The sequence below is a fragment of the Loxodonta africana genome, chromosome 11 (genome assembly GCF_030014295.1).
Source record: "Loxodonta africana isolate mLoxAfr1 chromosome 11, mLoxAfr1.hap2, whole genome shotgun sequence".
Taxonomy (NCBI): Eukaryota; Metazoa; Chordata; class Mammalia; order Proboscidea; family Elephantidae; genus Loxodonta; species Loxodonta africana.
The window spans coordinates 39,434,361-39,446,707 of NC_087352.1; positions in this window are offsets into that span (position 1 = coordinate 39,434,361).

The window sequence follows — 12,347 nt, forward strand, 5'->3', positions numbered from 1 at the left end:
CCTGGTAAGGACGGGTTTCTGGTAAGACTGACAAAGCGTGTTCAGCCATCCATGAATTCCATGGGGGTGAGACAGGTACCCTGCCCCTGTTGAGAACTGTCTAGCATTGTGTGTGGGAGTCTCCAGTGTCACAACCGCCTGGATCTGAGTTCTTGCATCACTTAACCTGTGTAGAGCTGGGTAAGGAATATAACCTCACCTCTCAAGCTGTCTAATATGTAATTTGGAGATGATGGCACCTATCTCATTGAGTTGTAAGGATTAAATGAGTGATTCATGAGGCCTGTTTATAACAGTGACTGGCAGGCACATAGAGCTCAGGTATCAACTATAACGTTCAATTTCTCCATTTAGAATTTATGTCATCATATACCACAGAGGAAGGCCAAGTCATTAAGAATGAAATCCTAATATGTTTTAATTTGCTTGGCTATTTTTTACAATTTAAGCTCTTAATATTTTAGCTAGAAATGAAAAGGAATTGTTATTTTGCAATTAAACTTATTTACAAATAATTGAGGTTCACAAATACCTGGAAATCCTTTGAGTTTTTTGCTTACAGTGAAAACAAGTATATTAGGATATAAGGATCCAATAGGATCATTGATGTGTGTGAATAGTTGTCATAGATACACATGTGATTTAGACACATTTAGAATGTTAATGGACATTGGAAATTTTTTTCCATACCTTTGTGACTGTAGTCCTAGGCCCTTAACTTTTCTCTAAACCCTTCTGTAAGTTCAATTGGTGTTTTAAACAACTAGTGACAAAGAGTTGAAAATTACCTACTCATGATTTATTCACCTAACAAATATTTAGCAAGTGTCTTCTGTGTGCTGTGTCATGTTCTTCAGCCCTCATGGAGTTTTTAGTCATCTGTAATCAATAATCAGTTTTTACTTGAAATGCTTGCTTGCAGATTTTCTACTTTTCTTACTTTCCCTTCTCACATAATTTATTGTTGAGTGCAAAATTATTGGTAATTATTAGATCTTTGGGACTCATGAGGGCAAGAGGCAAGAGGAAAACAGAAGACTGTTCAAATGTGTGTGGGCTCAGGTTTACTCGGTATGTCTGCACTGGTGGAGGTGCTATCAAGGAGGTAATAAGAGCAAATGCAGCTCAAAGTGTGGAAACGTTCAACGAAGGGAGTACCAGAGACAGAATGGGCTTACTCTGGGAGGGAGGGCACCCACGTTTGAAAATGCTCGAACAAGCCGGACGATCGAGATTGTAAGCTTCTAAGTACTGAAGCCACCCGCTATGCCCATGTATAGGACTGTTCCTTCTCTTTCCACCAAAAAGATCCAAGAAGGTTTTAGCCAATTTTAATGTATCAATTTTAGTTGTGTAGTTGAAACAGTAGTTGTATAGATGAAGCTGAGTGAATATATCATAGAAATTGAGAGTATTTCAGCATACATTCACATTTTTCATTTGAATCCTTGCATCAGTTTTAATTATGTTCACTTCTTGATTTATTTAACCATGGTTCCTTCCATCAAACTTGTTTCTGAATATGTGTTTGGTGCTATCACTGGAAATGTTATCCTAAAACATAAGGACCCAGTTAAAAATATAGTAAGTGGTTAGATTTTAATGACTCATAGTGATAGTTAAAATTTTGAAATTGTACATGCAGAAATAATCTGTGATCCTGAGGTACCTTGATAAACATTCAGAATTGGCATTATGGATGTTTTAAGATCATATGACTTCTCCAAAAATACTTTATTGTTCTAGTGATAGCTGAGAGAGTGACTTCTGCAAATCGGATTTTTTGTAAGAATTTAAGTGAAAGGTGACTCCCTTTTCTCTAAGGGATAATTTTGGAAGGATTAAAGAAATTCACAAAACTCTCCTTGTATTTGGACATATATTGACTCATTTTTCAGTGAAGATCAATTTGATAATTTCTAAGATATTAATATCTCACACCCAAATTACCCAGTGTCAGATATAATCAAAACTTTAATAGAATTGCTATTAACTTAAATTCCATGCATAATGTATTTAATTGGCATTAAAAGAGCATTTAACAATTGTATAGTATAGTATTTTGTGCATGGAAGCACTTGTTTGAATGCCAGTGATTTGGGAGATAAAATTGCAATAAAAGTTTGCTGATTTTAAAGGAAGAATTCATGAATTTCATATAAAGTCTGAATTCTAGAATATAAAATTACAGTGGAATTTTATTATTTTAAAATCCATCGCATAAAACATTTTGGATAGGACCGCTAATAGTTTGCTGAGTATTGGGTCTGTTAAAACTGTATAATAATCACATGAAACTGACACTGGTTACTTATGTATAAATGGATAAATAATGACATTTGAAAATATTTTGAACATTTTCTTCTTTATTTCTCATGCTTTATTTCCACACTTAGTAAAATCTATTCTTTGCCAATTGTGGATTGGTAACCTCCAAAATAATGACTTTTTCTCTGGAGTCCTTATAAATATGCAAAGAGCCATTCAAATATTGATGTGTGAAGCACAGCAGTAATTTTCACAGGGGCCAGACGACCTCAAAAGGGCATAGCCATGAACCCTTTAAGTCCTCTTCTCCCAATAGAAATTCAGCTATGTCCCCTTCCCCTTACATTGGCTCTCTATCATTGTAAAAATCCGTAGTTGCTTATCAAAGTATGAGGCGTTTCTCAGGTATATTGTGGGGGGAAAGACTGTTTAGGCTTAGCTCTTAAATATGAAGTACACCTGCTCCTCACTTACCGACTATCTCCTTATCTGACAATTCTTAGGCAGTGCTTCTGATGGTCTGGGCCCCACACAGGACCACAGCTGGGCCCGGGGTGCCCTCTTTGGGACACCCCAACAATGTGCCGGAGGCCCCGGCGACTAACTGGGCCACGCAAGGGAAGGCAGCCCACCGGCCGTGGGACACCGTCCCCAGTTCGTCTGTGTCGTCTCCATCTGGTCACAGAGGGCCCAGGATGACGGCGGGATGATGTGAGGTTGCAGGCTGGCAGGCGGCAGACTGGTCCCGGGCCGAAGGTGCTGGGGATGCCGGTGGGTGGACGCAGGAAGGGGGAGAAAGGGAAGGGGGCCATGCGGGCCTGTGGGGCCAGGGCAGACAGAGGACGAGCTGGGTCCCCTGCTAGGGTGGGCAGTGGGAGGTGGCCGGCAACACACAACCACCACCACCCCCAACCTTCGTGGGCTCTGCGGTGGTGGGAAGACGTGGTGGGGAAGGGGAGCCCACTAGCCACACACATCCCGGGACAGGCCGGTGGCACATGATTGGGAGGAGGAGAACAACAGCACTGAAGACCGCCATGGCCCCTGACTTTCCCCTAACAACCTGGTCTTTGGAACCTAACCACGTCGGCTAAGTGAGGAGTGGGTATATAGTTCAAAAGACCTTTGAAGATAAACCAAGGTTCAGATCTGAATAGACCCACTCAGTAACTTTAAATCTGAACAAATTACTCTTGCTCATTATCTCATTGGCTGAGTCAAAATCAGACGATAAGCAGGGACTAGACCCCATTTCCTTCTCAGAGAAGTTGGGGGTCATGAACTGTCAAATGGTTGATGGTGTTGCTGCATATGTGCCTACAAAGCCTGCAGTTTTATGGGGCTTAGTAGGAACATGTCTGCATGTGTTGCCTGCTTCCTGTGATCTCCAGGGAGGTCCTTACAAGAAAGCAGCAATACCACATGACCGAGTAGAATTTTTCTTTCTTGCAAAAACCAAAATTCCTTGTCCCAAGCTTAATTTAAGGAAGAGAGGGAGGAAAACAGGAATAAGATTAGTTTTTTTTTAGGAGCTAGAAGACTGAAGGTAGCCTCATCCCCAAGTCTCTAACCCACACCCCTACCACCTCTCTTAACACACTGTTTTCCTTGTAGATACCTCCTCTCACAGGCAGTCTGCCAACAGGGGGAAGATACCTGTCTAACTATCCTATTATTTCATAGCCACATGCAAAGAAATCGTTGATGTGGTGGGTAAGCTGGCAGGCAGAGTCTTCATTCCTCTTGTTAAGTAATAGAACCTATTGGAAGGAAAGTGCAAATCTCTATTTTCAGTGACCATAAATATTAATGTCTTAGATCCGAGAAGAATAAAGTATATAAATGCTTACTGAAGAAGGAAAAGTAATTAACATAAAAGTTATAAGAGTAACGAAACAATTTTCCATCCTTCATATATGATGGAAAAATAAGTAAGTAGCTCTTCTGCAAATGTTAGAAGTATAAAATTTCAGCCTGTGTGGTATTAATTACTGTATTTTAAGTCCGGGACTCTGAATGAGTGGTGCTTAGCAGAATTACCCCAACGTCACCTCGGGCGATTTATTAAAATAGACATAAACCCTAGAAAATCTATTTGGTACACTTTGGGTGAACTTCTGCTTGAAACTAGAACAAAGGAGAAAAAAAAAAAAAAAAACAAAGTAAACCCTTCCCCAGTTGGTTTTGATGTGTACTCCAAGTCGTGAACCAATGTTTTAAATGATTATGGGGGTGGCGGGGGTGAAAGTGTCAGTGCCTTTGGGAGAGGTTGTGTTTTTTGATACTTCCTTCTAAGCCTCAGAGTTCAAAGACAGTACAAGAGCTCGCTATGCTTCAGTGGCTCCAAATCGACACCTCAACCTTGACCAACAGCGAGTAAACTCGCTAGCACAACAGTAGCAGCTCAGGAATGGGATTCTTATTCTTACAAGCAAGAAAGTAGGTTATGTACAGCCAGGGATTATTTACTGCTCTTCTTATTCTGCCATCCTTGCTTGAGAGATGTGCAATGGTTCAACCAACTTAAACCAGCATTTGCTGTGGACAGAGTCCATGGGTTGTGCAAAGGGTTAACACTCAGCTGCTAACTGAAAGGTTGGAGGTTCAAGTACACCCGGAGGTGCTTTGGAAAAAAGGCCTAGCAATTTACTTCTGGACAACCAACCATGGAAAACTGTAGGGAGTGCAGTTCTACTCAGACACACATGGGGTCGTCATAACTCAGAGTCAACTCAACAGCAACTAGTTTTGCTTTTGCTGTGCAAACATGGTGTGGGGCACACTAGTGAGGTATTATACATCTCAGCTTCAGCTTCTGGCCAGATCTCATAACTCATTGGTATAGAAAGTGAAATGTAAAATACAAAAATGCATTCACAGCTCCACTTCTTTCTTCTATACTATCTGAAACAAATGTTTGTAGGACCAACAGCTAGTCCCAAATATAAAATGTGTACCAAGAAATCTATTTAGGAACAGAAGGCAAAAAGCCCAGAAACAGCCAAAGCAATAGGGGAGTTCTCTGCTTTTAGTTCTTAGGTGCAGTTCATTTCTAGATAACTGGACTTTTGTGATCAAACACAGTTTCTTCTCTAGGAAATTGTATTGGATAACTCAGATTGTAGAAGAAGAAGACAATAAGAGAAGAACTTAAATTTCCAGATCCTAGTGGGGCAATGCATGACTTTTGGTATGGGGGCACCATGGTTCTGACCCTAATAATTCTGATTTTAGTCCATTTTAGATGTTCTTAGTTTTAAAAAACAATTAACTTCTAATTGTAGAGTCAAATCTTAAAGTAAGGACCTATCTCAGGACTAAGATTTATACCATTAAACTAAGGCCAAAACCAAAATACCCCTAACCAAGGCTAACTCCAAGCCTCCATGGCATCAAAGTGATCTTCCAGCAATGTAACTGTCTGCTAGAATAAAACTCAACATTCTTCAGTGGCAGATACACTTTAATTTGTATTATCCACAATATTCAGTAAACAATTGAAAACTACCATATACATGAAGAAAAAAGAAATTATACCTGTAGTCAAGAGAAAAAGCAGTTAATAGAAGCGCACCCACAGATAAACCAGATGTTAGAATTAGCATATTTTGTAAAAATTTTACAAATTATAGCCTCAGCCACTCCTAATATGCAAGTGAACTTGAGCTGCCCATGATTTTCAATGAAATTGCAGCTTGGAATAGTTTGTATTTGAAACCTTGGAGCAAACAACTCAAAAGTGATTAATGATATCCAAGCTTAATTATACATTTACCATTCCCAGCAGGACAAGGGAAAGAAGAAATGTCTTATCTCTTTGTATTGAGAGGGCTTTAATAAAATCTGACAATGACTATTTAGCAAGAGTAGTTGAGTAGTTGAGGTTTCAGGATTACTCCTTGTCTGGAATCCCAACATAATCACAAACCGACAGGGTTCTAAACACTGAGATGAAACAGTCAAGGTGTGTCTTCAATTAAACTTGACAAATCAAGCAAGCATTAATGTAATAGGTTTCACTGAATTATACATAAAAAAAAATGTTGAATTGGCAAATGTGTTAAAAACAAAACAAATGACAAAAGTCTAATTGTGTATATTTAGAGGCAAACAAAGCAAATGTGGCTAAATGTTTAAAATTGGTGATTCTAAGTAAGGGTACGTGGATATAAGGCACTTTTTCACCTAGAATTGCCAATTGCACTATTCTTGCAACTTTTCTGTAGGTTGGAAGAGTTTCAAAATAAATGTTGGAAAAAATTTTTAAAAAGCAATATAGTACAAGGCTATTTAATTATGGTGATCTTGAATATACACCCAGAGATTTTTTTTTTTTTTAAACATTAAATGTGATGGAATTATACATATTTGACTTCAGATACAATGTACTATGATAGTGTGGTGTGATTGATTACATTAGTGTGGCTTTTCTAGCCATGGCCTTGTAACTCCCACCCCAGTAATTGGGTGGGACCATGTGATAGGGTAATTGTGGCCCACCAAGGGGATTGGTTAGTGTTGCCTTAAGAGAGAACCAATTCCAGAGTAGAGAGGAGGATCCTACCAGCACCAAGGAAGAACAGCCAGGAGCAGAGAGCATGTCCTTTGGTCCTGGAATCCCTGCTCTGAGAAGCCCCGGGAAGCAGGAGACAGAGGGCTGAAACCCTGAAGATGATGAGAGGCGGTGGCAGGAGACACCTGGCAGCAGAGACCTTGCAGCAGGAGATAGCGAGGTGGGCCATGGAGAGAGAAAGCTGAGTGCTTTGGGGAGAGGCCTAGGGACAGGGACAGGCATGCCTACAAGCACAGCTGGGAAGAGGCTATCCTGATGGAAGAACTGTATCCTGAATGTTCTTGAGCCTGAATTGTAACTGTTACTTCCCTAACAAATCCTATAATTGTGAGTATGGTCTGTGAGTTCTGTGTGGCCATTGCAATAAATTATCGAACCTAGTAGAGAATGCTGTGGGAGGGGCGATTCCTGTCAGAGCTAGTAAAGATGATGGAGAGAGGAAGTGTGTCTGGACTCCACCTCATAGGAATCAGCCTTGGGCTACTGATCTTGGTTCTCCTTCCCTCTTTTGGGGTTGGAGGAGGTCAGATACCTCCCCCATGCCGTTTTTTACAGATAGCATTGTACATGGATTTTAAAAAGTACTGTATTTCAAATAACTTAGATGCAAAATGGATTTATGACTGACTGAGTGGCTTTAGTGAGATGATAACCTTGTTGTTATAAATGCACATGAAAGGTTTGAACAAAATTATTTAGTGGAAATTAGATAAAGTTTTAAATGAATGAATGATACTCAAAACCATGAGCATAGATTGAAAGGCCCATCCCTTTCATTCAACTTAGAAAAATATAAGCAGACACTTGCTTATAATTCTTTTCAAACAAGCATTTAAATAACGTCTGACTACTGTCACTTACTATATAGCAGCGTTTCACTAATTTAACAAAGATAATTTATAAACTATTCACAAATCACCATAAATTGATAAATCATCTCTTTTTGAAGCTTCACTGACTCTTCTTAAAAAAAAAAAACAAAAGCAAACCCATTACCATTGAGTCGATTCTGACTCATAGCAATCCTGTAGGACAGAGGAGAACTGTCCCATAGGGTTTCCTAGGCTGTAATCTTTATGGAAGCAGATCTCTAGGTCTTTTCTCCTGCAAAGTGGCTGGTGGGTTCAAACGACTGACCTTTCAGTTAGTAACTGATTGCTTAACCACTGTACCACCAGAGCTCCCTGACTCCCCCCTACTAAAAAAAAAAAAAAAAAAAAATTTTTTTTTTTTTTTAATGTTAATTGCTCCTTGGACACTGTCAACGCAGAGAGTCAAGTTACTGGTGGCAGCCACAGTCCCTCACCTGACTAGGGTAAGAGGGATGTACTTATCCTAGGGACATACTTACACTAAAATATTCCTCAACTGTCTGAAATTCAAATCTTACTGGGCGTCTGGTATTTTTTCTGTCAACCCTAGTTAATTGAGAGGTTATAGGTGTTCTGGGCTCCTTGTTTCTCTGCTTTAACAGTGTCCATGTAAAAGGTCTAGGTCACAGATGAAGGAGCCCTGGTGACTCAATGGTTAAGCACTTGCCTGCTAACTGAAAGGTAGACGGTTCAAACCCACCAGTTCCTCTGTGGGAGAAAAGACCTGGTAATATGCTTGCACAAAGATTACCAGCCTAGGAGACCCTATGGGGCAGTTCTATTCTATCCTACAGGGTTGCTATGAGTCAGAATTGACGTGATGGCATACAACAACAAGAAGTCACAGGTGTAGCCCAGAAGTCCTGTTTCCATCCTTTTAGAGCTAATTTCTATTTCACTTATCTGTTTTAGCCCTCTGGGATTTTTTTTTTTTTTTAATGTCCTTTACTTGATGTATTCATTTACAAAAATGTATTACTTCTTTCATATAAATGAATATATGGTAACCTCCTTTTAAGCTATGAAGTATAATAATAAACAAATACAAGTATATTCTCTACCTGCAAAGGAACAAAGGCCCTTACCAAAGAACAAATAAGTGATTTATCTCAATTGGCCCCAGTATATACTTCTAGCAAAGGATGTCATTTTATTCTGGTAATCCATCTTCTCCACGCAGCCATATACATTGAGTTGTATCCCCCTCCAAACATGTGCAAGTCCTAACTACTGTACCATGACCCTATTTGGAAGTAAGGATTTTCTTTTGTTATGTTAATGAGGCCATACCAGAGTCCAAACCTTATCACATCTGAGTGGTGTCTTATAAAAAAAAGCAGAATAAAGACAGAGACACACAGGAGGGAGACAGACGCCAAGTGAGGACCAGTCTATAAGCAAAGGAACCCCACGGATTGCTGGCTGACAGACACCAAAAAGTAGGAGAGAGGTCTACAGATGGAATTGACAGGGCTGAAACCCTAATTTGGACTTTTAGCCCCCAGAGCTGTGAGAAATAAATTTCTGTTCTTTAAGGCCACCCATGTGTAGTATTTTTTTGTTGAGGGAGCACTAGGTAACTAAGACAGCATCCCTAAGTTAGTCATTGAAATCTCATTTCTCTGGCCAGTGATGTATTAAGAAATGAGCAGGGGACACATTTCCTTTTCTCTATTTTTTTTATTGTGCTTTAAGTGAAAGTTTACATCTCAAGTTAGTTTCTCATAAAAAAAGTATACACACATTGTTATGTGACCCTAGTTGCTCTCCCTATAATGTGACAGCGCACTCCTCCCTTCCACCCCAGATTTCCCATGTCCATTCAACCAGCTTCTGTCCCTTTCTGCCTTCTCATCTCGCCTCTGGACAGGAGCTGCCCATTTAGTTACGCGTATCTACTTGAACTAAGAAAAACACTCTTCATAAGTATCATTTTATGTCTTACAGTCCAGTCTAATCTGTGTCTGAAGAGTTGGCTTTAGGAATGGTTTCAGTTCTGGATTAACAGAGAGCCCGGGGGGCCATGTCTTCTCGGGTTCCTCCAGTCTCAGTCATGAGACACATCTTCCATCAACTCACCTCTCAGAATGCTTCCCTTCAGAATAAAAGAACATATTGGAAGATATGCCAGCTACTACTGTCAGGTCAGCATGTGATGACTGGAGCTATGGCATACATCTTGTGGCCATGAGAGACAGTAACCTGAGGACCAAGCAGGCAGTGAATGAAAAGAACCTGGGGTCTTGCCGACAGGTTAAGCTCAAGCTGTTACATGGCCTTGACTTAAAACTGATCTCAGAATTTCTTGTTATACGAGATAAAACATTTTCCTCATTGCCTAAACTGGATTGGACTGTGGTTTTCTGTTACCTGCAGCTGCATGCATCTTAAATGTTACACAACCTTCAAAAGGTTTAATGAAGAACATTCAGAGGCAAATAAAATCTAAACACTGTTTCTTGAAATTTTCCAAACTGCTTCTCACTTAATCTCTATTTGCTAATAGTTATTTTTAGATAGAGAAGGGGAAATAAAAATCCTTGAAGCATGGCATGTTTCAGAAAAGAAATGTTCATACTCTTACTCATAATTTACTGTGATAAGGATGGGTAGTAAAGAAACTGCTGTACAGGATAAAGGTGTAAGCAATCACTGTCATATTGATCAAAGGAGACACTAAGCCATGCATTCATGGACACGCCTCTGCTTTAAGATTCTCCAGGAGGAACTGACAAGCTTAGAATTCTTGACAACTGAGTCAAAACCAAGCAACCTGCTTCATTTGCATATGAATAAAACAAATCACTTTTTTTGCTGGGAGGGCATGCACCTAGCACATTTATTAAATGTCTAACATTATTATTATTTTTTTTAAATAGATCTTTCCAAAGTTCCCTTTTAAACAAACCAGCTCTTGCTCAGGTCTCAATGGAAGGCAGAATCTAAAATTCTCATCGCTGCTTTTGTTGTTTCTATCAACTGGTTATAATTATTTTGAATATGTATAGATGTAAAATGTATATTGTACAACATATCAATTTCCTAACAATGCTGTAGTCTGTTTAAACGGATTACAAAAACAGTTATTTTATGCATTCAAACCCAATGCTGTCGAGTCGATTCCGACTCATAGCAGCCCTATAGGACAGGGTAGAGCTGCCCCACATGGTTTGCAAGGAGCGGTTGGTGGATTTGGACTACTGACCCTTTGCTTAGCAGCCGTAGCTCTTAAGCACTTATACATTAGCACATTATAACAGGAGTCTTCTTTGAAAATGAAGTTTAAACCTGGAAGTATAGGGAGGTGGTTTAAACCTGGACATAAATAGAAGTAGTTTAACACTTCCGAGAAAATAGATCAGCATCATATAGATACATCCTTGCCATAGTCTGGTTTATGCCAAGGGAATGGACCAGGATTATTATTTTGAGTTCCTTTGAGTTAAGCACAGACAAAGTACCACCAGGAACAAAAGCAGACCAATTAGAAGAGGAGTTATCATGAATTGAAATCATGATATGATGGGGATGGAAATAAGGAATTCGAACACTGGCTTTTAAAAATCCTTGCAAACAGGTATAAGGTCAGGTATAAAGAAGACTGGGTAAAGAAGGGCTGAGAAAAATTTCAGGTTCACAGGTTGAAACTTTAAGAGCAAGTGGAGAGTGCCCTGACAGGGAACACAACAGAGAATCCCTGATGGAGCAGGAGGGCAGTGGGACGCAGACCTCAAATTCTCGTAAAAAGACCAGACTTAATGGTCTGACTGAGACTAGAAGGACCCCAGAGGTCATGGTCCCCAGGACTTCTGTTTGCACAAGACTGGAACCATTCCCAAAGCCAACTCTGCAGACATGGATTGGACTGGACTATAAAAAAAAAAAAAAAAGACTATAAGATAGAAAAATAATGCTGGTGAGGAGTGAGCTTGTTGGCTCAAGTGGACACATGAGACTATGTGGGCAGTTCCTGTCTAGAGGGGAGATAAGAAGGCAGAGGGAGACAGAAGCTGGCTGAATGGACACAGGGAATACAGGGTGGAGAGAAGGAGTGGGCTGTTCCATTGGGGGGAGAGCAACTAGGAGTACATGGCAAGGTGTATATACATTTTTGTATGAGAGACAGACTTGATTGGTGAACTTTCACTTAAAGCACAATTTAAAAAAGCACATGGAGCCTTAAAAACTTGGCTGCCCCTGGGCTAGTCTTCTTCATCTGACTCGAGCTCAAATGTTGCTCTTTTAAATCAGTTTGCCAATTGTCTTAAAGTCATTTAACAATTGACTCTTACTTGTGCTTCAACGGATGTTCTAATAAAGTTTTAACAGAGGGTTTGGTGCTTTAATCTGGAATTATTATAGGTAGATGTATAGTTTATTTGGTATTAGGAAACTTTTTTCTAGAAGCCATATGCTACGTATGTAGGAAACACAGGTGTAGTTTTTGGCTGATCATGAAGAAAAAGTCAAGACCGAAAGTATCTGCTTAATTGTGTCAGTTAATTACCTGCTCGGCTTTGATCATTCTAGTTCATGCTTCCTAAAACTATTAAATGTTTTTAAAGATATTCTCCAAAGTTAGGAAACCAAGCGAGAGATTGTTTGTGTTAAAATTAAGAATTGCTACAAATTAT